Here is a 25,375-nt window from a genome sequence, read left to right on the forward strand (position 1 = left end):
CTCTTCAGACTGCTGAGTACATTGCACCCAATACGTGCCCTCTCCATTTCCTAGGTAGTGTGTTCTGCCTTTCCTCTGTGAGATGAGTCTCTTGCAACAGGGCTATATCAACTTTCTGTCTGCGTGGGTATGTTACGACTATTTCCCTTTGCATAATTATTCAACCTTCTTACGTTCTTTGTCATGAATCTAAGAGTGTTCGCCATAGTCAGAATAGTATGCGTTTCCTCTTGTACCCTTCCTGAGACAAGAGATCATGTTTACCCCCAGTATCTGTCCTTTTACGTGTTTGCTTTTGTGCTTTGGGACCCATAATTTGACATGGTTGTAACTCCCAATTAACCCCCCCTTCCAACTTCACAATTTGAAACTGTTGCCCAGCTTTGGCCAGCATGCTCAGATCTAGCACCTCACCTCCCAGGTCCTTGTGGTGCAGGTGCACTGCGAGTGGGTGCTCTCAAACTAGCACCCTTGTCCGTTTCTACCAAGGGTTGTGAAGCCAGTGTTTGTGTGCTCAGAAGTCTTCTCTGTGACAGCCCATAGGTGCTTCCTGCTAAAGTGTGGAAAAAAGTTATTTTGAGGACTTATCTCAACTTGCTTTTACCTCCATCCATCTGTAATAGGTTAGGTGGGTATTATTCACATATATGTCTTGAATCCCTGTATCTAGGCGTTTACTGTTGGCTCATTGATTTGGCTAGATTTCAGACCCATTCTCATGACTCAGTGTGTTCGGATGTTGTCGCAATCGGTTCCTTGTCCATCTAGCCCTGTGCCTTTGCTGGGCTGTTGAAGAATAAAGAGTGGCCATTGCGTAGTATTTTTAATCGTGCTGGGTAGAAGAGCACATGCTCAAGTCCGGCCTTTCTTAGTCGGTCTTTGGTGGGGCCAAACTGGGCCCTGCGTCTCTGTACCTGAAAGGTGTAGTCTGGGTAGACAGCTAGTTTTGGTGAGGCTCTCTGCATGACCCCTCAGGTCCTCGACAATGCCAATATGTTCTCCCTATCCTTGTAATTAAGGATTTTTGCTATGATTGGCCTTGGTGGTGTGCTGGGGGTGGGGAGGGGCACTTCTTAGTTAGGGCTCTGTGTGCCCGCTTAACTGTAAACCCCAGCGTTAAGTTGCCTGGGCCCACCTCCTGTAGCAATAGATTTTTGACGTATGCTGCAGGATCTGTTCCTTCAATTTCCTCCAGTAGCTCAATTAGCCTAATGTTACTTCTGCGTGCCGTTCCTTGCACATCTTCTGCTCTTTCCTCTAGCAGCTTCACTTGTTGTAGTATGTGGACTTCAGTTTGTGTTTTGCTGATGATACTACCATTATCTTCCACTTTTTTCTCCACTATGCTTGTGCGTTCTGACAGTGCTCTCACATCTTGGCGCAGAAAATGTACCTCTATCCCTACAGCATCTATCTTGGTTTCTAATGCGGTATTTAGCGCAGCAACAGCAACTAGGATTTGTTGCTCCCCTCTGACTGGGTTGGTTGCGTGTCTACTCTGTTCTCCATGTCCCGGCTGTTGTCCACTGAGATTTTAGTGAAGGATTCCAACGCAGTCTGCTTTCCTTTCCCTTTCTGAGTTTTGCTTGCCTTCTGCGCCTCAGTTAGTGTCTCAGTGTTGATGTCAGAATTTTCACCGTAACTCTTCTGTGTGTTATGCAGCGTTGTTCACCCCTTCACATCAAATCTTCTGAGGGGTATCATCAAAGTCCTGGTATTCATATTTTCTCCAATCTGAATTTGTGCTATCCCTTAGCGCTGATGACAAGATTGGGTCAGCCCATACACTCTCCTTTCTCTCGTCCTGCGTGTACAGGGGCTTAGTTTATGTTACACCCTTTTTTTGGGGAGGGAAGGTGTGGATGTTTGGTTAGATGTGTTTTTAAGGTGCTCTTCTAATTGGGGTGCTCCAGAGCCGGTAGCTTACTGCCCATCAGCACACTCGCCGCTCCTGGTGTGTCAGCCTCTCCCTTCATTGTTCTACGGTACGTTAATATGTACCGTACGCAGTTTTCTGCTTGTGGATTCTTCCTGTTCCACCTGTTGTACTCTCTTGGTGGTCTCTCTCAGTCCGACCTCTCCGTCGGTCTCCAGAGTGCCCCTTCCATTCTATCTCCGCCTCCATCCGGGCTCCAGGATCGCTCCGGGTCCCACCTGCATCGCAGCCCATTTATTTCTTCTTATCTTTGTCTGCTACCTCTCGGAGCGGTGCTGTGAAGGGCGATGTGATGTTTATGTCTTGTCTCCTCATTTGAGTTGTGTGGCATCTCTCTCCGTCTCCATAGCGTTCTGTTTGCTTTTTCTGGCCACCTTTTCTGTTATCTCTGTACCTTACAGGACTTAAACCCACTATGAAGAGGCACTTCCCATATGATCTCTGCCTTTTCAATAGTAATTTCAGCGACCCGTTCCGTTTGGGCCGCGCTGTGGAAGGCAATCGCATTATTTATGCCTTCCTCTTCTGTAATATGTGCAGCACTTCCGAATGAATTGGCAGCGTTCTGTTTACTGACTCAGACTGCCGGTCGCCATTTTACTCTCAGTAGACCCTAGGCTCAGTACTCACAGCAAAGAGGCTTGTCTCAGTCGATTTCCTGATTGGTAACACACATCTGATAACCCAACAATCGCTATTTTCTTCAGATTATGTCAGATCCAACAGGAGCACTCTTTAGGATATCCTCACTGCATGGCTGCTGGCCACGCGCCCGAGCTTTCTCATAGTTGTGCAGGCCCTGCAACCAGGGTTTGCAAGAGGAACTCTGTATGACTGGGAAAACTGGTGTTCGCAAGGTTAAAGGCAGAGGAAGGGCAACGGGCAGCTGCGATAATATCAGATAGTCAGCTACGGGTAGGCTCAGGTTTTTACGAATTGCCACTATTGTGGATAGGAGATGCAATCTTTTTAAGACCATGTGAGCCTGTTATTTATTATCCACAGAAGTCCAGCCATCTGTTGTGACCAAGTAATAAACCTGGTGCAAGGGCCACTTAAGGGTAGAGTTGGCAAATGAGTTATGGGGTCTCTCAGGGTGTGCCCAGAGGTCATGTGTGATGAATTGTGAGTCATGTAGATTAGTGTGGAACAAGGACGCCAGTAAGTCTGGGCGGATGAGATAGCTATCGCCAGTTCGAGGGGAAATTGTTTATTTCTCTCCTCATATTGCTTTAAGTGTCCTTGAAAGATCATATGCATCACGTCCGGGGTTAGAGGTCTCTGGACGGTTCGAAATTGCAATGGGGCGACGTCAAGACCTACTACGGAAAGATACGTTGAAAGGGGATGGTAGCTAAATAAATGTACACAAATGGAGTGTGGGAATTGGAGAAGATTCTTTTTGTCCTTTTGTATAGGTTTGATCTATCATGTGTGGGGGGTGATTTGAAACAAAATATGTGGGAGTGTTTTAACTGTTGCAAAATGTATAAAATGTGTAAACTTGTGTGATTCAAGGAGACTTGGGTTAGTTTGACTGTACAGCGTCATCTAGCTTCTCCCAGCTCTTTGTACAATAAACTTGCTTTACGGACAAACGTGCACTTGCTTCTTAAGTGGAGGGTCTACTTTGGGTTAAGGGGAACAGAGGCCCAGCCGCACAAATGTTCGGTGAAATTAACAAAGATCTCAACCTTTCCTGTTCTCTGCTTTCTGCTCTGTTTTTGCACTGTTCTGTACATCGTCCTGGGGTCCTGTATTGTCTCCCTAGATTCTAACAAGTCCAGACCTCCGACTCAGAAAAAAAAAAATGTGATTTCTCTTTCGCTAGCGCCTTTAACTTATTTTTTAAAGTTTTTATTATTTGTAAACAACAATCAACGCACAGAAAACAAAACAGCAGTATATGTCATTTCCATCAAGCATTTGCCACATTATCGCAAATTAACCACTGCTCCCCTAACCCACCACCAACTCGAGCCTACTCTCCCACTCTTCCCACCGTGGTGCCTTCCGAAGGTTCCTTCCCCTCTGTCACTAGAGAAATTCTGTTCATCTGGCCAGTCTTGGGTAGACCCATACAGTATAGCTATTAAATGTCTCCAGGCAATCAGGGTTTCCGTTTCCTCCTCTAGTCCCTATTGGTCGCCTCATGCCATACCGCTGTTTCCGCCTCTGCCCATTTCAGAAGGTCCCTCCACCACATCTCCAGTCTGGGTCTGTGGCTTGCCTTCCAGCTCATAGCAATTCGACACTTGGACGTAATATAGGCCAGGTCCTTGAGTTTGCTTACGTGCTTCAGATTGCGAGGTCTTGTGAAGCCCCCACCATACATGCCCACACTGATTCCACATCTAGTTGGATTCCTTTCTCTGCTAATCGTTGGGTGATTTCGCCCCAAAAATGTCCAATATCTGGGCACGGCCAGATGTGCACCATCCCAGCGTACCACCCCACATTTAGGGCAGGCTTGTATTCCTATATTTCTGAATCTAGCGACCTTCTGAGGGGTCATGTATGCTCTGTGGGTTACATATAGGTGGCTCTGTTGCAGCCCCGCGTTCCTGGACACTTTTGTGGTATCTTTGGGCTCTCTCCCACATCCCATCATGCATGGGTACCCCAACTCCTTCCTCCCAGTCCCGCCTCAGTTGCGTCACCTCCTTCCCCACCCTGGACATCAGGAGTTCATAGATTCAGGAGACCTCATGTCCACCCTCCGAGATATCATACATTGTTTCAACAGTTGCATCTGGCTGGTCTTCTAGCACGTCTAGAGAGGCTATAGCCACTTCTTGTGTGTCGCCTTCTGCTTGTTCTATTACATGATGGAGCCTCTTTAAGTTATCAGCTATACTTCTATGTAGTACGTATCCTGCTTGATCTGTGTGTTATCAGCTTGCCTATAACTTGTCTCAATCTGGTTGCCAGTACTGCTGTAAGAATCGTGCTATCCTGATTTAACATGGAGAGCGGTCGGTATGATCCGCAATCCGCGCTTAGTTTGTTGGGCTTGAGAAGTAGGATGCTAACAGCCTCGCTAAGGGATTCCGGCAGCCTCCCCGCTTCCCATGCCTCGTTCAGCATAGTTGGCATCAGGGGGAAGTACTTCCGTGCCATACGTTTTATAAAATTCACTAGGCAGTCCATCCGATCCCGGGGCCTTGCGGGTAGGCAAGTGCTTTACTACTGTTTCCAGCTCCTCCAGTGTAATCGGGGCATGGTTCTTCCACACTCAGTTTTGGTAGGCCTATTTCCTCCTACATCTCTGTGATCTCGCTCCCTTCCCCCATTTCTGTATCTTGGTACAGTTGTTGGTAAAATTTATGGAACCCCTCATTTACTCCCTCTTGGGTGTCTAGCATTTGACCATTCTCCCCTTTTATCACTGATAGCTGATCTGGGCATTTCTTTCTTGTACAGCCATGCCAACAGCCTCCCGGGCTTATCCCCGCCCGCATGTAGTCTCTCCGTATATTTCTTATAATTTAGGTTACATAGTCTCTCCCAGAGTCCCCCACATTCTTGCTGTAGTTTACATATGGCTTCAGCACCCCCCAGGGAGCTATCCCCCTTTTCCATGGCCGTCTCAAGTTTCTCCTCTGCTTTTTGTAGGTCCCGAATTATATCACCTTGGAGCCCTCTGGATTTCGATATGGCTGATTGTGATGCTGGAAATGCATCAGAGGGACAGGGCCTCTGTATCCTTGTCCTTTACTGCCTTTTAATCGTGTTTTCTGTCGTGTTTTCCACGCAGGAGTTCATGTGGGACTCCTGGCGGTGCAGCTCTCTCTCTTTTGGTTTGGTGAGCAGACCCGTGGGATCCCCTTACGGCACCCACGGGTGGGGGTACAACCCTGTACCCCTAGTGTATGTTTTTGGGCACCTGTGGGTGGCCCGAAGAGCAGGGTATGGGCTGGTGGCAGCTCCAGGCTGAATTTGATAGGTGCGCGGAGTATCCTCCATTTTGGGATACCCCGGCCCTGCCATTGGGATCAGTTGATTCCTGATGGAAAACAAGATGGCCCCGGTGGCCTCTTGCTTTCTATTACCCATTACCTTGCTTTCCCAACTTCTCATCGCCCCCGTCGACGCCAAGTTCACCATCTTCGACGCCTCTCGACGATCCGTGGCTCCTGCTTTAAAGGGAGTCACTCAAGAAGGATCCTTCGACACGTCTTCGAAGAACTCTACTCCACCAGGTACATTGGGGGGGTAAAACATTAATAGGAGGAAATAAGACTAGTGAACAATATATGGACTGGGCTTGTGCTATATATATCTTTATTTTACAGGTTACCCAGGTGGGGGGGATCTCCACACAGAACTGTGCGTAGTGGTAGGGGCCAGTATTCTGCCTATTGTTTCAACCAGCTTGCATTCTTTCCTATCTCTATTGCTGGTTTCCGCGTTATTGATCTGTGTGACATTTTAACCATACAGTTCATGCACTTTGATGAGATTCGATAGGTACTTATTTAACTTGCTTTATTTCTGTGTCTAATGTTGATGTATCTTATAATCTGATTTGTATGCCGCATGAACTATTAGCAGTTGATGCATTTCAAAGGAAACGATAGTTAAGAGTGGTACCACGTAGACCTGTATATATTTGCCATTATACTATTGCAAGAGTACAAAGGACAGGTTCAGAGAAAAACTGAAGAATACAGAAGCATACCAAAGTGCCTTATTGGTTGCGTGACCGGTGATGGGTGCAATGTGTGCTCCGACAATTGCACCTAGACCGAGTGACCCTAACTTGGAAAGTGCCAAGGAAAGCAAATGTAAAGAAGCTTGTATTTTGCAACAGTGGCTAAAGTGAATGGTTAACGCAGAAACAGTGCAATCTATATGAACTATTGAAAAGCCTGCTTGACCAAGGATTTGAACTGGTACCATTTTGTAAGCCATAAGATTTGAACTGATTTTGGAATCTGGAACAGCTGAATTCTGGGGGAAGGAAACTCCAAGACTTTGTGAACTGTGTTGAACTATTGGGGTAGGGAACCACAATGCCTTTTGGAACTGTTCTAAACTCGGGGAAGCGGAGTATAAGCCAGGAGCTGGAAGAAATTTGGAAATGTGATTTTTTAACACCATTTCTCTTTCTGCTGACATCTGACGGATAGCACAGGGGCAACGTGCTGGTCTTGGAAACAAAACCATGCAGAGCAACAGAGGTTCAAATCCTGGATCCGCGCTTAGAAATCGAAATAAAAAAACCAATAAAAATAAAATAAGTCCCTACACATTGTATATGGTTAGTTGTAAGGGCAAGTATACGTTTTGAACACAGGACTTTAGAGTTGAACTTCCTGACACATGCTATTGTCAGTTTTCTTTAGGTAGGGAAATCCCATTTCAGCATAGGGCAAGTTATGCATTACTCCATCCTGCCATTTAAGAAAAATAAAGTTTTGGCTCTGTTTTCTGTCTTACTTCCTGGGGCTTTCACATGTCCTGTCATTGGGACATTCCATCATTGTTTTCTATACTTAGATCGGATCTGTGAGATTATTGAGAAGAAAAAAAAATGTCAATGCAAAAATGAAAACCTGGGTTTGTTACCGAACATTTCCCCGCAATTATATTCGACGGGGAGCGCCCAACCTCCTCTTAAATTTTTTATAAACCTAAAACCGACCCAATTCCGGGGAAACATGCCCCGTGAAATTATACATTATTACATTCCTTATTTTGATCCGCTCAGTAATTGACTGATAGCCTTAGATAGATGTCAGCGTCCTGTCTCTTAGGACCCTTCTTGCGTCAGTCCAAGGGGTCACAGCCGCACGAGCACCCGGCGAGGACCGCTAGCTGGACCGGCTAAGATGCAGCACCCTTTTTTTTTTATTATTAGGTCCGTGGGTGTTCTGCTGTTTATTGATCTAATTATTGATTATATTTTTAAGTGGCACCATCACCCAGCAGCAAACGGGTCACTCAGGACTCAGAACTGATATACACTGCGTAGAAGCTTACCCTCTGGGCTTTCCCAGGAATAGGCTGCTTTCTCAACTGCAGCACCGTCACACGAGGGAGCAGCACCCGTGCGCTCGCCTGCCTGCTTTCTGGGGCCGTACGAGCTCTGAGGAACGGTGTGCTCGGCGCTTCCTACTCCCGTGTCTGACCACCACTGCACGTTTCTGGTGCTCTGCGCACCTCCAGGCGTGCGGTAGCTGGCTGGTGGGTCGAACCCACTCCTCCGTTGCCAGTTGTTTTACGGCGTGCGCAAGCTGTGAACCTGCAGCTGCAAAAATGGAGCCCAACGCCAGTGCTTGGGGCGGGGGTCGTATTCATCGAGTGAAGTCGAATGTCATCACTTGACAGCGGTGACGCCCGACTTCACAACAGAGTCAAAAGCTTACATTGACTTTTCTTTAAAGAATTAGAGAAGCATAATTCACCGCAGTAACGTTGCATCGAACTGGCATCACCAGAAAATCTAGAGCAAAATGAGCTAGAGGTAAACAGGCTACATACTCTGAGGTAGAGATTATTCGTCCAGCGGACATGACATGTTCGCATTCATGCACATCAAAGGACAACGGCAACTTGAACTGAATTAATTAGAACACATAATATAGTTGTATTCTATTTAATGAGGACAAAATTAGAAATACCGCACGGGGCAAACCTACTGTTGCATTTGCTGGGACATGGCAAATTACACACTCCAACTCCATGCGCTTCTCCGAAAGCAAAACCTATCGCAGTTGTCCCTCTGCTGTTTCTATTTTGTTGCTGTCGCTGCTTTTGAGCTTCGTGAGGATGACGTTAATGGCAGGACTCGGAGGCGGGCTCTGACGTTACTACGGCTACCGAGACAGTTGTTAGATCGACGGAAAACGTAGCCAACAGCCTCGTCATATACTATGTGTGCAATGGTTTACAGGGGAAAGAACTGCAAGGGGCGGGCCTCCACGGGCGGGCGCACTGAGGGTTGAAAGTGAGTGTCATCTGCTCTTGCCAATCGTCGCCCAGGGGGCGTGTGTTCGTCCTCTCGTCGGCCAATGGGTGAGCTCTAGGGGTGAGGCCCTGGTTCCAAACGCTCGGCGGCGCCATGGGCTGAAAACTAAACCGAGATGGAATCTCCCAGTCTGAACCGGTTTTAACCGGTTCCCAGTTTGTAGCATTAGGAGGGGAAGCTGCAACTCCCCGCGCTCTCCCCCTGTGCCCCGTCGCAAGTAACGTAGTGCAACGCCCGCCACTGTCACCTAGGAGTACAAAATCAACCCGCCGCGAGTAATCCGCATCCCAGTCCCGCGCAGCCCAAGCCAGTCGAACACCACGCCCGGGTGGGAGAGGCAGAGCCTCTACTTAGGCACCCCTACGGAGCCATTACCACTGGTAAGAATCCTCCGTGTGAAAGTCTTCTAAACACGCTGGAGGGTACACATGGCTGGCATAGTAATGAGCGAGTGCTTTTAGGGGCCGTATGGTGGGGGAGCGCTTGTAGCGGATAGTTCACGCTGTTGAATGTTGTTGCGCGGGAGTCTATGACAGTTGCCCGCGCAAGTGTTGTGAGAACTCTATGTGGGTGTTTCTGGTAAGTGGGTAATTTTAGGTGTTCCCTCACCTCTTCTGGTTAGGTGGCATAGATTGTTCTGGTTAGTTGGCATAGGTTGTCCTTGTCTCGGGGATGCTCGTTTAAGCAGCGCGGTAGCAGGGGCCGCGCCGTGTAGTGGAAATTTCCAGAAGTGACTGACTGTCTTGTGTTGGTGCAGGTGGTCACGTGCCGAGAGGGCGGGGCTCTGGATGGCGGGTGTGTGTGACTGTACTGCTGGATAGCGCGTGGTGTTCCAGGCATCCATGGTTTTACGGCAGCCCCCACTTTGCACTCGATCCTTGCACAGTACGACATCCACCTTTATATTTAGGGGGCCGCGATGCTGCAGGAGCTTTAAAGGTTCCCCCTTCGACTTCGGAACGGAAGGTTGACATTGCTAATGGCCCTTGCGCGCTCTGCGGCTGTCACTGTCCCTCTAACCTGCTCTTTGGCACATGGCCTTACACTCACCGGAACTTTGACTGTGCACACCAAAGGACTCCCTCGAAGCTTTGTGTGTGCCCTGTTAAGAGTTATGGATAGATCCATACGCACCTACCCCAGTATACAGCCGATCGGTCTGGCACCTACAGAACGGATGTATTCACCTTGTAAACGAAGCTACCAGTGAGCAAAACAGTCGCTCTGCACATACGCTATGGGTTGAATGCCACGTTTTGGCCTTTCACCTGAAATCAATGTGCACGAGTCTATATTGACGTCCCAGTGCCTGTGCGCATTCACCGTTTTTAGATTTCAGCACGATTATGCGTTTCACTTGTGATTATAATTGCAAACCGTTATCAGTTGAACATGCATTCCAGTGCTTATTGTTTTTCGCTTATGTCCAAGGAAGCTTTATAAGTTGTGAAGTGGGGCTGGGGTCTGCTCCCGTTTGGAGCGTGTCTCCACTGTGGGTTAACACTGTTGTTTACCTTTCAGACCAGTTTGAACACTGGCTACCAGTAGCAATTAAGCATGTATACAGCGAGGAATACATGATCCTACTTTTCAAAAATAATATGGAATGTACAAGAACTCGTATGATTGCAAGAGCACAATGTATACTTTTTGTTGTTGTCTTCGTTTTGGTTTGCTGATCAATCTGTGGAACGATTATTCCAGTCTAGTTGGGGCAGGAATGGGAGTGAGATTATTCAATGAGCATGTTTTTCCTTCCCCTGAACGTTTAATTGTCAAGTTAGAGCAGTTTCTGTGATCCAGGAATTAGGGCTGTTAGCGTCGCGTGTTTTATTTATTTTTAATTTTTTTTTGTCTGATTAGAAATGCGTCACAGCTTCAGGACACCTGCCTGGCAGATGATTTTTCCCGTGATTTTCAGATTAAGATTTGATCTGATTCCGTGTAAGGTGTTGGCACTCTTCAAATATCTTGTTTATGACCAAGTGCAATCGCTTACATTTTTGTATAAATGGGGTTTGGTGACTGTTGCGAGTGCTGTTGTGTCCTGGGCCTTGGTTGCAGGACATTGTTGCTGGGGGTACCGAGCAGGATCCACTTCAGCAGATGTGGTGGGCTTGCTCATGGGCACATGCACCAGCTCGTGAGATGGTGGAGGTATGAGTTCAAGGATGTGGACGCGGTGAGTGCGGAACAGTATACATAGTAACGCACAGAGCAAGCAACAGGCACCCAGCCCGGCTCAGCTCCAACTGACTTAGTTCCAGAACTCAGTTGGGTTCTGGAACAGCATTAGAACACGTACTGTAAAGAAACGGATATCAGAAACACAACACACCCCCTCCTTATAACGAAACACACCGACAAAAGTTAATCACAATAAAAGTCCATAAATCTGGTGGGAATTTTCTGGATCCTTCCCTTTGCTTGTCCGCCTTCTTCAGATTCACCTGCCTCCGCACAACACCAGGTCCTCTTCTCGCTCTCGTTCATCACTCCTCCCTGCATTACTCAAAACCAACCTTCCCTTAGACCAAACCTCACCACCTTGCACATCCGTAATTCTTAGGACCCAAAAACGTACTCTCAATGCATTTTGAGTAAAAAAAAAAAAAAAATCAGAACCACTGCCCACTCGTGCACTTTAACCGTAGCTAAATCATCAAAGACACCCTTGTATTGCCATTGTGCCTTTTTTCTATCAAATCTGTAATCTCCTTGCGGTCCACACTCGCACACACGTACACAGACAACCTGGACACAACTTGCTGGCTGGCGCCACTCAAGATACAAACGGTGACGCCCTGCTGACCCAAATTCGATAAAAATGCTTACATTTTCTCAGAGCACAACTGGACACCCTTATCTGTAACTATCGCTGAAGGGAAAACTTCCTGGAAAAACACATCCTCGAAGACCAACAGTTCCACCGTGGTAGCCTCTCTTAAGGCCCGCAATTCCAATCACTTTGATATCTATCAACTCAACCACAAATTTGAAACCATCACCCAACTCTTGGATGGGGCCCATTAAATCCACTGCTACACTTTTTTTTTTTTTTTTTTTTCCAAGGCTCTCTCGGTACTCTTACTGGCAAAAGAGTAGTTTCTCTCACCACCTTACTCTTATCACACGCTGCACACAATCTGCATGCCCTCCCCTTCCTGTCCATGGCTGGCCAGAACGCTTGTCTCAACAACCTTTTTGTCCCACTCATGCCTGTATGGCCCTGATGGGCAATGTTTACAAGCTTGCTTCTGTCCCCTTCAGGAGGAATTACCTTGGCATCTCTTCTAAGCCTACTCCCATCCTCCCACAAACACATCACCCGTTACCTTGTGAAAGCGATCAAACATTCTTTCAATCTCCTCTTTCCTGGGCCACCCCTTTACCGTCCAGTCCTGTCCAGTTTCTCTGCTGCCACCCATTCTTCTCTTTCCACTGCTCCAAGTTCAATACTTGCACTAATCATTTCATACTCCTGTACTTCCCCTACCGGCTCCCCCATCTCCTCCACAGGTAGCTGTGACAAGCAGTCTGCAACTACATTTTCCCTGCCCGGCATGTAACGCATCCGAAAATTGTATCCCTGCAACCCCAACATCCACCTTGATATCCTGGGAGAACCTTTCACCCAACCTTCACTAACTATCATTTGCACCGTTGGCCTATGATCCGTTCTAATCAGAAAAACTGACCCCACCCAAAAAATGGTGGTCTGACATCCAGTGGTAACCGTGGGGTATTAACTATTGTCTTTCAGGGACCGAAAGGGGACGTCGGCATAGGTGTCTAACACTATCCCTATCGTGACATGTAGTGTACCCAAAATGCTTCACGCGCTGAGGTCCCTCAGATTATTTTTTTCCACCCAGATAACTGGTCGCCCTATTGCAGAGCTCCTCATAAGAAACATTGTTAATCCTCGTTTTCCGACTTTGTCAGGTTTTCCACCTAAAGTCACTTAGACAGTGTTCAGATACTACGACGAAGACCGCGTGAACTTTCGACGGCAGTGGACTTCAACGCTTAAAATCCGGCGACGGATCCATCCATGTGACCGGGCCCTCTGGCCGGCCTACACAGTAGGGAGAGTGGGGTCGGTGTGGTCATATCTTCTGCTATGTCTCTCCTTTCCCCCTCTTTACCCTCTAGCTCTAGTCATCACCTTTATTACCTTTTGCTATCAAAAGGACACCATTTAGGTTCTGCCCCTCTTGCAGGGTCAGATGTCTGTGGAAGGACATGCACGATAAGTGCAATAACTGTCTACCCCTTGACCACGACGAAGCGCGGTGCACGGCCTGTAGGCTCCTTTGACCGAAAAAACACTAAAGGAATGCCGCGTTAAGCAGTGGCCGTCTATAGCATGTTGTGGGCCCGATCTTCTTCCCTCACCACCGAAAGTGACAGGGGCACAAGTGATGACCAAGCATTCGTAGCGCATGCCATCGACCTTACGACAGACCCTTCTAGGTCCGCCACGCCCATCCCTGACCCCAATAGGCCTGACGCAAGTCACGCTATGGGGACAACACCCGGCGACTGGCGTACAAAGAACCCACACCAAACACACAACCCTAGGCACGATTTCGATGATTCCTTTGATGGTTGAAAGCGCAACAGGACAGCTGAAAATCGACTGATTCCTCTGATCTTGAAGATGAGCGGCCTTCCCTGCATCCGCAGTAGCTCCTTGCGACTGGGCCTTCGAAAATGAAGGGTGCTATCTCAAAAACACATTTGGCCGGGGGAAGCAAGCTCAGCTGACGCTCCGACACCCCCTAGGGCCCCGGTAATCAAAAAATGTACTGCTAGGGCTCCCAGTCGAAATCTACCCTAGGCCTCCTAGTCATTCGGCCTGCTTTGCCGGACATCGCCGAAAGCATTGCGACAATTACTTCGGCAGTGGGGCTGAAGCCTGAAGAGCCAACAAAGCGCAAGGAGCATGCCGCGGACATGTCGAAAGACGCGCCATAGCACCTGATGCTCACGAGGACTATGAAGACAGTCGGGTGCCTTTGTCTAGCGCTATTAGTAATCATTTTCCTCCCTATGGCGCTGAAATTTAGCATTTTCCACCCATTGACCCTTCTGGTTCGTCTAAATGTACCAGGGAAACATTTGAACGGTGCATGGACCGTTTGCAAAGGTTTGTCTTGCTTTCAGAGCACCCTACCCCCAAGAGACCTCGGGAGGAAACCCCCCCACCCCTTCTGTGTCAACTTGTGAGATTTCCTGGAAATTTAGGACCTTCTCAATAACATTTTACTTCCATCCAGCCTGAAGACGAAATCCAGATGGACACTCATCAAGACATTTACGATGAGGAAGAGGATACTACCATCCTACAGGACCAGGGCAGTGAATCCAAGGGTGGAGAAGTTATTTCGGCCATCGCCTACCGACCCTCAATATATTAAAAGCCACGCCACCCCCGATTCCCTATTGGTTACCGCCACCCGGAAAGGGCAGGAGTACCCCTTGCTACGGGAGAGGAACCTCCCGATAAGGAGTCAAAAAGGCTGTATACCTTGGGTAGGCGAATTACCACGGCAGCTGCTTTTACCACGTGCATAGCAAACACTACGTTGCTTGCTAGTTATGCAGATGCACAGTGGAACCTGATGCAAGAAGCTCTCCAGGAAGTGCCTGAACCTGCAAGAAAGAGATGGTAGGAAGGTCCCTGGCTCAGGACACCCGGCTCAAACGGCACGCTTGGCTTCGGAACTCGGGCTTCAATCCGGAGACCCAAGCAGCTCTTATTAACAAACCTATTGAGGAGTCGAATCTCTTTGGTAAAGCACAATGCTCTAGGCAGAGGTCTCCAACCTTTTAGTTGGCAAGAGCTACTTGTAGTTAATGGCCAATAGGCGGGAGCTACTGGCGAGAGCTAATGGGATATCCATGAGTATGAGAATTTCGACCAAGATGTTTTTGGGAAGTTTATTTGCTCTTCATATAACATGTTTAATGTAGTATTTTTTTAATTAGATGCTGTTTCCTAAAAATTGTTAAGCATATCAGAAGTAGGAAACTAATCGGGACATTCAGTGTGAACGGGGACACTGCATGCTATCCACCAGTGCTCAGTAATCTGGTGTAAAGTTTGAAACGGCAACAGCACCCGGAGGCTGTCGGACAGGATCAAGGTTTTGGTTTCAGGAAGTTCATCTGAAAAAGGCAGATTCACAGACAGGCAATCACATTGGCTTAGAATGCAGATTCCTTTTTAGCCATGGTGATTGCACACCCGACATGGCAGACATACATTCAGGACAGTTTTTAAACTTGCTTTCAACAGACTTGGCCATGGGAGTCACTGTGCCCTTCACAACTGCACCATCTGTAAAAGAGCATTTGTTTTTCATCAAATAATTAGCACCTTTTGAAGGACGGTTGTGTAACAGCATTTTAATTGCAGCATTCAGTTTACCTACTTTTTAGAATCGCAGACCAATTCCTCTTGGTAAATTATTTTCATAATTTGTGTATTACTGCAAAATTCCAATCAATGTTACTATTTTATTCCCACTTTAACTTGGGCACCATAGATTAAAGATGCACCTTTTCTTTTTACACTGGAACAAAACAAGTTTTATAGTGGCGACTTGTTACGTGCACACATGAGAGAACATATGAGTCTTTAACATTTTGAGCAAAGAGTGGTTGTAACAAGGGACGTTTATTCAGAATGGATGGCGACGCGCCACACTGCCCCCCTTTATGAAGGAGGCAGTATCAAAGAACAGCTCACAGGATCGCTGCCTCTCCCTGCATGAATCATGTTCTGGTGCATGACCAATGGGCCATGCTTGGCTTGCACGTGCAACTCTCAGACGTATTGGAATTTGATAATTAATTGCAAGTTAAGTTTTGCTGAATTTTTAGCAAAGTCAGTGCTCATAAATTGCACCATTTCAGCCCAGTATTGAAAGGCTGGCAATCCCTTGCCAGAATTTGAACATGTGTACAGGATCCTCATAGATATGATGATTTATTTATATCGCGCTCGTACAAGTGTTTCAGAGCGCGACAAAGGCAAGTGAGGGGAAACAGGGGAGAACAGAACGATCTTAGTAGGCCCCTGTGACATTGAGACCGTGCAAGTGCATGGAAGGGGGAGAGTGCAAAGAGCGGAGCAGAGAAGAACATATAAATAGATAGTAGAGGCAATAGACAGACTCTTAAATCCCTGCAACAAATAACAGACAAACCCCCGCCCCCCAAAAAGGGGAAGCAGGTCTCACCATTCCTTTCGAGACCAATCCTGTTCCGCACAAAACACGTACAATACGGGAAACAACTGGAACTCGGGACAAGCTTCCAGCACCCCTACCAACTATTCACCTAGGGGTGCGCGGCAAAGGCAGAGGCCCCAACTCCAGGGGGGGAGCCACAGCCTTCCCACAATTCAGACTGCACAAAGAACGACGCCTAATGTCAAACCTCTGCAAATCCTAGTCCAAGAAGTAGAGGCACTTCTGACAAATGACACATAGAAGCCGTCCCTATTCTTCAGGTAAACAAGGGTATTTATTCAGTGTACTTCCTTGTACCCAAAAAGGACCTCACCATGCGCTCTGTTAGACTTGCGCCCAGCGAACAAATTTGTCAGCCCTCAAAAGCTTCGTATGGTAACCCTACAGGAAGTAATCCCACTGTTGAAACAGGATTACATGGCAACATTGGACATGAAAGATGCATACTTCCCTATTTGAAAGTTGCCAGCGCACAGAATATATCAGGTTCGTGATAGGGGCCAGGCACTATTAATTCAAAGTACTCCCCTTCGGCATTGCCTCGGGACCAAGGGTGTTCACGAAGGTCCTGGCAGCAGCACACCTGTGCAGACTATCCGTCCCTGTTTACCCTTACCTCGACGAGTGGCTCATAACTGGGGACTCTTATGAAACATGCATAAAGATACTCGGATGACAATAGACCTCCTGTTCAATCTGGGATTCTACATCAACAAGAAGAAATCCAGCTTAGACCCCAGTCAAGTCAAACAATTTCGAGGTGCCCTAATTTGGACAAATGACGGCTTTGTCTTCCCCTCCAACGAGAGGGTTCAGAACATGCTTTCTCAGATCCCTCAATATTTAGCCAGTCTGGAAGTGATGGTACACAACGCCATGCGCTTGCTAGGTATGATGGTGTCATGCATTTACTTAGTTCCCCACGCGCGGCTGCGCACATGTCCCATGCAAGAGTGGCTCAACAGCCAGTGGTGTCAGGCCAGTGGACAATGGGAAGATCTGGTAGTTGTCTCTGCAGTGGTGGTTGAGGGAAAACCTCTTGAAGGGGAAGACCTTCACCACCCCTCAGTGGTAGCCCCTCTCACGGTAGATTCATCTCATGGGGTGGGGGGGCACTCACCTACTTCAGCAGACAGCGCATTGAGTGTTGTCCCCACAGGTAACCTCTAACCATATAACCATGTTGGAGCTATTAGCGGTGTTCAAAGTACTGAAGGCCTTTCAAACACCGATACAAGGGAAAACAGTTCTGTTTCTGACAGACAGCACCACAGCCATGTATTACCTGAACAAACAGGGTGGCATACACTCTTCAGGGCTATCCAAGATGTCCCAAAACATTTGGATGTGGGCTCTCAAACACAAGATGTTCCTGTTGTCCCAACACGTTCCAGGGGAACTCTATCTTCTAGCGGAAGTGCTCAGCAGAGATTTCCCACTGGCCACAGGATACGAATGGCGTCTACACAAAGACCTAGTCTTCAACGTCTTCGTAGAATGGGGCTTCCCAGAGATCAACCTGTTCGCAACTCAGGAGAACGCCCAATGCCAAGACTACACCTCCAGGTATCCCCCGAACCACTCCAATGGGAACGTACTCTGGATAGCATGGTCATGGAAATTTGTCTACGCTCCACCCCGTCTCCCCCCGCCCCCCCCCCCCCCGAGACTCCCCTACTCAACAAGATGGTGCACAAGCTGCACCAAGAACCAGTCGCCATGATATTGGTGGCCCCCATGTGGGCCCGCCAACCCTGGTTCGCCCATCTAATGGAAATGTCCCCCTCCTGTGAAACTACCCTGCCTGTTCAACCTGTCTCAAGACGGGGGGCGGGGGAGGGGACTCTACACCCATGCCTGCAAACTGAATTTAGCACCCTGGCTCCTGAGGTCATACGGTTTGGACACCTTCAACTCCCTCAAAGATGCATTTTTGGAACTCCACATCTGGGTGATTTCCTCAACATGTCAGAATGTACTTTTTCCACTATTTAGGTACGTTTTTATTATTTAAAACCTTCTACAATATTTCTCTCACCTGTTCTGCACCTCCTTTATATATATATATATTACCCTCATTTTCCTCCATTGTCTTTACTTGCAGATCACTACTACTACCCTTCTGGTAAACCACGTGTCATTTCAACAGTCGGCCACAGCTTCTTGTGATTAGCTTGTATGCCAATCTCCTCTTTACTGAACTTGTATACAGCATTAAACAGTGTACGTTTTGTACATCTAACCTACCTCAAAACAATTGCTTTGCTCTTATTTAGGGACATAGCTTTCCCTATTATTGGGATTTAGTGCATATTTTCTATCAATATTAGTCTGGGTTACCATGTGTTACTGCAAATTGATTCTTTTCCACGCCAAAAAAGTGGGTTTACACCACCTCTTAACACTAGTGCCCTTTCCACTACTTTGTTTTACAGAATGAACTAGCTCATGCTGATTCATCGATTGATGGACATTACCCATACTAAGAAGCAGCTTTCTGCACTTGGTTTATGCATTACCCCTGCTTCTCTGAGGAGGTGATTGATATTGTGTCTACATTGCCTCTAACTTACACCATCAGGTATTTTGAACCATCCTAAACTATTTCTGTCTCAACTGTTAATTATTGTTCGGATTGATGAGCAGTTGGTTTCGCGGGATCCCTCGCCACTTGAGCATTATGCCCCCGTTCATTAGGGGACATGATTTACGTATTATGCACTAATTATGTTGGTTTAAAGATTTTACTTGTGTTCATTATAATTCAATGTAATGCATATTGATGTGCATGGGAATGTGTATTCGGCATTAAAGTCTAAAAAAGAGGCATACTTGAGTCTTTAGTTTTTTTCAACAGTTAGGGTTTTATTGTACAATATAGTTTGCTAAATTTACCTATATATAATCTATATATATTTGTTTAGGCCTAAGAAGAGGTGTTCATCCTCGAAACGCATCGCCAATTGAAAACACACTACTGGCAACATTTCTTCGAATTGTTTCTTTTCTTTTGTAATGTTTGCTCTTGTATTTATATTCAAGCTGTAATCCAAAACACAATTTTCATTGCTGACATTGATCACTATTCTGAGATCAAAGTAGTTGGTTTATCCAACACATAATGGTGTGCAGGGGACGGGAGGGTTCAAAGTTTGAACCTTCTTCTTCGTTGTCTGTTTGTGGCGGTCTTGGCCAGGGTCTCAGTTCCTCCCCCGCACCTTAAATTAAATTGAGAAAAATTGTTTACTATTCTCAAATAGTTCATTACATTAGGAGTGCACCAATTTTCTCTCTTTTGCAAGAACATACAACCTGTCAAACAACAATAAAACAAAGTTAACCAATTGCGCCCAGCAGTTGCTCCTCCGAAGCAAAGCTCGGGCGGCCCTGCGCCACCTTGGCCCATCCAGGTCATCGTGCGCAGGTTGTGTGATGTCGGCAACAGGCCGACGCCAGTCCTTTCACAGGGTGCGTCCGCTGGCTCAGGCTGAGTGGCCCAGCAGTGCCCCCGGCCAAATCGATAGATCAATATTTCTCATCTTGGCTTTGGTGCGTTCTTGTTAGCTTCAGAGCTAGGCATCTCCGTTCTTGCCGTTTGGTCATCTAGCTGTCCGTTCCCGTACTCCCTCTGTATCTCGTGATGTGCTACGTCACTGTCTCTTCCTCCTTGTCCAGGTTGTTGTGTTTTTAGCCACATGGTGGGCGCCGCCGGGGGTCTCCAGGAATACAGCTCGGCCCTTATACAGCACCTTGAACCTGGACAGGTACACCAGCATGTTTTTAAGGTTTAGCTGTCGTAACTTGGCCTTGATGGGGACAAGAGTTTCTTGCTCTTTGCACTGCCGGTGTGTAGTCAGGGTACATGGCAATTTTGGCATGGTCTCTTTATTGCTCCGCCTTCCCTGGAGAACCGTAGTATGATCTTGCGATCTTGGAATTTTAGGATCTTGGCAATCATTGGGCACGGGTGTGATCCTGGCGGAGGTTTCTTCTGCAGTGATCTGTAGGCCCTTTCCACTGCAAATCCCTGAGATGGCCGACCAGCGCAGATGTCTTGTTGCAATAGCGTCTCCACAAAGTTTGTGGGGTTTGGCCCTTCTATTCCTTCCGGAATTCCAAGTAGGCAGGGCACATTGTTGCGTCTGGCTTGCCCTTCAGCGTCCTCTGCTCTCGCTTCCAGAACCGTGCTCTTCTTTTCCAGCTCCTGCACCCTCGACTGTAGGTCTTATATCGTTTGTCTCCTTTTGTCCCTCTTCAGTGGTCTTCACCTGTTCCATCAGGTTGCGCATATCTTGTCTTATTAGTTGCATGTCCTCTTTGACTTCCCCTATTTTAGTGTCTATAAAAGAGCGCAGCGCTGCTATTGCTTCCAGCACTTGTTTGTCTTTGTTCTCATTCTGACCTTCCTGTGCTGGACCAGACCTGCCGCCTACTTGTGCCTGCTCTCGCGGTTTGGCTGCAGCAAGAGTCCATGATTGAGGACTTGTTCTTCTCCTTTGCCAGGGACATGTTCTTCATATCCCCTCGGGTGGCAGTTGCCAGCAGTTATATGTGTACCTGTTGGAGGACGGTATTATTGTGCTCCTATGTGTGCCCCAACCGAGTCTGGCTCCTTTTTGCTGGTGACACACACGCTGGTTCTTCCTTATGTTGAGTGGCTTTATTCATGGGCATGTGCTACTGTTCATTTAGGGTCTGCAGGGTTATTGCGGCCCCAGTCGTGCCCCTTGTTCCCTCGGCCTGTAGCGGGTGGGGGGGGGGATTTCGTGCACAGTAGGGCCCGTTCACTTTACCTGTATCTCTTCTTGCTCTCAATCCTCGCTTGTTTGTCGTCTGTGCTGCTTTCTTGCTCCTTGTGCACAATGTTTGTTTGTGGTGGCAGGGGCACTCGTCACCTCGTCAGCCACTGTGTTCTAGTCCGATGCGTGGGCCGGCTTAAAGTAATGTAGGCACCCAATGTACCGTTTGGCAACTTCCGCCACCTGGGCAGTAATTTCCCTTTTGTTGTGCTGCGTCACCAGGCCCGTGGCGCTTTCTTGCTGCCTCCTTCTCTGTTGGTCCCAAGAGTGGCACATCGGTCCAGCCTTACCAGAGTCTAATGGGCCTCGTTGATTTGTAGTGCATGCGCCAGATCTTGCGCGTTCCGTAGTGCCCCTGCTATCTTATCTGTGTTGGTAGCCTGCATCGATCAGCGGGGGGAGGGGGTTATATCGTTGCTTCTCCAGCACTATTTACTTGGGTTGCAGGCCTCAGTTCCACCTACAGTGCAGGGGATATTTCCACTGCAAATCCCTGAGATGGTCGACCAGCGCAGATTTCTTGTTGCAATAGCAACAGTCTATGTCCAGCCTCCTAGCTCTGCTACGCACAGTTTGTGCTGCTTTTCGCTCACCCAACCCCAACTCTATCAATTGCAATTCACTTCAGCTTTTATAGTAATGGCAGTTCAGTTCGTGTCGTATTCCGTTTGGGGTGCCGCTTGTCTGCCTCTGGTATTCTGTAGTGTCAATTCAACCCGATGTGGTAGTCACCCCAGTTTTGTGCCTTGGGTGACTCCCTTTTGCTTCCAGCGGTCCACACCATACTAGGGCTTGCCTCCGCTGTGTGGGTTGCGTGACTCCCAAGTTATTGTTAGTTCATCGTGGCCAAGCCCTCGCTTCTACTGTGTCACCACTTTCCCCGCAGTGAGTCCATTTGTTCTTCGGCACTGCGTGTTCCCCTCTTGCGCTCCGCGTGCGAAGCCTCTAATTCCACCTTGAGACCGCCTCCCAATGCTGCCTGTGATTCTTCCAATTCCTCCCAAGCAATTCGCATTGGCCTTCAGTTACTAGGACTCACTTTTGGGGCGGTTTCAGCCAGGCCTCCTATCTTGTTAGCGTTCTTCTCCTCCAGCTGAGTGGCGTGCTGCTGCGGTTTGGGCGTTCTGTTGAGTCGTGCCTTCCTCGTGCAGTGCCGCCAGTCCTTCGCTGCTTGGTAATCTTTAGTGTCCAGTCAAACGCTGCATCCCCAGCGGCGCCCAATCTTTACAGCTTCACCAGCATTCTGCAGCTCCCCTGTCTCCGTCCGGAAGGTCGTTGGTTTCGGTTTTTCTCTGCTCCACGCTGCTCTCACCCAGCAAACCTTCCATTTTCACGCGTCGCTGTCAGTTGGTGCAGCTTCAATACTGTGAAGGGTGCCAGTACCTCAGTACACGCGTGGCTCTGATTGTAGCAGCGCTGGGGTAGCCTCTCCTCCCTGCTCCTAGGCCACTGCAGCATCCGCTATCTTAGATGCCTTGGGGCTTACGTTTTCCAGCCTCGATCAGGATAAAGGTTCCAATCTTTGTAGGACCTTTGCCCACGGGGAGCAGAAACGCTTTCTCTTTGCAGGGATGTCGTTCAGTCTGTTTCATACCATTGCCACCAGTTTACAGGATTTCAGGCAGGATCGGGACAGGAGCTATGCCCAGGCACCACCTTACTGCATGAGCTCTGGCCACGCCACGCTATCTGGGCTCTATTGGGTATGCTTTTGCATGTATGCTATATCAACTGGCTTCAGTGGGCCCCCACCTTATTTATCCACATTCAGTTTGCCTCAGGTCTGTGCGTGCTTCTCGAGGAACAAATTGGTCCCTAGCGTATATCTCTGTCCATGCGCCCTGTAGCGTTAGCTAGCACCCTTCATTCATACCGTGGCAGTCGTATCTGCTCTTCTCTGGTCTGGCCACAGGTGGTTGGCCCCGGCTCCAATGCCTCGGTGGGGCCTGCAGCGAGCTTCTCCAGTTTCTCGTTCTGTTCTTTGTTAAGCGGGGCCTCTTCCATGCTCGTGCGACAGCAGGGCTTCCGGCAGTTGCAGCAAGCGGAGCTCCTCTCCTCACACACAGTTCTTCGAATATTCCAGTCACTTCTTCTCTGCTGTGCTTGCTGCGCTACCTTGCTCTGCTAGCCGGCATCTTGTCTCACTTTCTCTGCTGATTGCGGCCGGGGAATTCTCTTCTCTTCGCACAGCATAGGGCTGCCCTGGGGAGGTCACTTATGACCTGTGGAGAACCTATCGCGGTGTTGGGCAGGGTGGGAGGAGCGGAAATCGGGAAGCCAGGTGATGGCGGCACGAGGGGCTTCGGTGGGGGTGGGGGGGCACTATATTTTAAATTAAGATTTCTAGGCTAGTGGAGCTCTGGGCCACACACACTCACTGCAAGCAGTAGAAGAAAGGCAATCTCACCAAGCTGAACTCCTCCTCGGCATGATTGACCTGTGAATGACTGAAAACGGGCTCTGTTTAAACTGAGGTAAAACAGATTTACTGATGTTTAAAACGTCAGCAGATGAGGCTCAACTGGGGAAGGAATACTCTTGGCTTTCATATCAAGGATTGTGCCGTATCGTTCTGATCAGTTGGGACCCTGGACGTCTTTCTTGACTCCTCAATCCTGATACACAGGTGAACTACATCTCCAATAATTGCCATTACTATCTTAGACTCCTAAAACACATTAAACCATTTATTTCAGTCAAACTGTCTATCAATTGCCTGTGCAATGATTCTCTCCCGCCTATTGGAATGCATTGCTGATAGGGGCTAACAAAACCATGCTTTTAGAAACGGCAGACACCAAAATGGTGCATTTTGCAAAACTATGCATTTCGCGTCTGTAAAGGAATTTCTCGACGAGAGCACATCTTCTCATAGACAACCCTTACATTGGCTTCCAGTACAAGCCAGTATTCACAGCTACCCTCATGCATAAATGCCTCTACGGTAATGCACCAGCCTACTTGAAGGCTCCTGTAACCCTATGTAAGCCTAAACCGAATTTCCGGTGAACTGTCCTTCCTCTAGTCAATAGATATCAGGTAAAATAAGTAAATGGACCAGGAAAGGTATTTCCTACCCTAGCAGCCCAGCTGTGGCATTCCACCTCCCACTTTGTAATTGGACAAAGACTTATTCCTTCCAGTCGTCACTGAAAACACTACTCTTTAGACCTCAACCAAGTTACACCTTGAATTCTGCACTCTGATGTATTGTCTTTTTCCTCGGCATTGTACAAATAAATACAACAAATAGTTAATTTCTCTTTATAGCTTCGGCAACCATATTTGAAGCCATGTGTATGATCACAATATTAGTGTGAGCAGGATGGCGAAAAATCAACTTGCTTGATGCCATTACAATTAATTCCATATAAGCTCAATTTCTGAGAGCACTGTTAATATTGCTGTGCAGTTAAGCACCAGAAGTGTACTTTCCACGACAAACATGTGATACAGTAGCTGAAGCACAATGTTGTTTTACATGCTTTCCAACCATTGTGCAATTGTTTGCCAGGATGTGTGTTGTCTTCTACTTTGTTGCAGCCACCCCCCTTAACCCGCCAAAGAATTCTAAATACATTCCTATTTTTCACAGGCGCTGTCCTTTTCTTCAGGCAGTGGGTTGCTGTTACTGCACACAGCTATGCGTACATATGATCAGCCTTGAGTTTATACTGTAAATCGGGGGTGGGTGGGGGGGGGGGGGTTGTATTTTGAACTTCCCCACCAAGCCAGATTATGCGAGCTTCAACATTTTGACAAAATTCCACAGAGAGTACCCAATTTCCCCTCCCTACCTGCAGAGGGTCCAGTATACAAACGGACACTGCCCACTTTCACTAGGTGAGGAGGGTAAAGGCAAATTCCTTGCCATTACAAACATCTGTTCGGCAATCGTGGAGTCTGTGCTTGGCCAAAGTACATAAAGAATGCATTGTTGCACAAGACAATGAAAATGGGGCCCTTGCTCCATACACCATCCTTAAACGACAGCTGAATGTCTTCCACTTGGCTTTGTGCTAATCTGAGATTTTTATGCAAATTACGTGAAAGGTGCTGAAAGCCAAGCACCACGCTGCTCCTAAGCTGCATCCGTAGCACCAGATGCACTGCTTGGAGAGAAGTCGGTCACCAGCAAAAGCGAACGCAGAGGCGTGCTGGAAAAGTATACTGCCAAACAGCTTCCACTTGCCTTTGCGTGTTTACATTTTTTTATGTGATAGAAAAGCTCTCTGGAGCCATTGCCAGTGTCCCATCAATTTTGTGGTCCTCTTTTACCTTTTATTAGTGATGACCACCTCATACTCTTCATGGTCCATTCGCCATCTAGAACTCTCAACAAGCCCTTTAATAATCCTCTAGCTTTGAAAAGAAACTGGATAGTGTGGACCTAAACGCCAAACTA

General features: G+C 47.7%; 1 protein-coding gene and 1 long non-coding RNA gene across 3 annotated transcripts in view; one reads left to right on the forward strand and one right to left on the reverse strand.

The window, feature by feature from the left end:
- Positions 1 to 8,799, reverse strand: part of LOC138467772 (uncharacterized) — a 79,475-nt gene extending 70,676 nt beyond the window's left edge. Inside the window, exon 1 of the long non-coding RNA XR_011268137.1 lies at positions 8,581 to 8,799. This is a non-coding gene — a long non-coding RNA (uncharacterized lncRNA). The remainder of the gene's footprint in view (positions 1 to 8,580) is intronic.
- Positions 8,800 to 8,986: 187 nt separating this feature from the next.
- The window catches only part of XPO1 (exportin 1), a 1,118,801-nt gene continuing 1,102,412 nt past the window's right edge, over positions 8,987 to 25,375 (forward strand). Inside the window, exon 1 of one of the 2 annotated variants that reach the window (XM_069608010.1) lies at positions 8,987 to 9,289. The gene's annotated coding sequence lies outside the window, so the exon portion shown is untranslated. Of the gene's footprint in view, positions 9,290 to 18,733; positions 18,753 to 25,375 lie in introns of those variants that run through there. The other variant, XM_069608011.1, reaches the window with a different exon arrangement.

Source organism: Ambystoma mexicanum, chromosome 4q, assembly GCF_040938575.1.
Source record: "Ambystoma mexicanum isolate Mex_15411 chromosome 4q, UKY_AmexF1_1, whole genome shotgun sequence".
NCBI classification, from domain to species: domain Eukaryota; kingdom Metazoa; phylum Chordata; class Amphibia; order Caudata; family Ambystomatidae; genus Ambystoma; species Ambystoma mexicanum.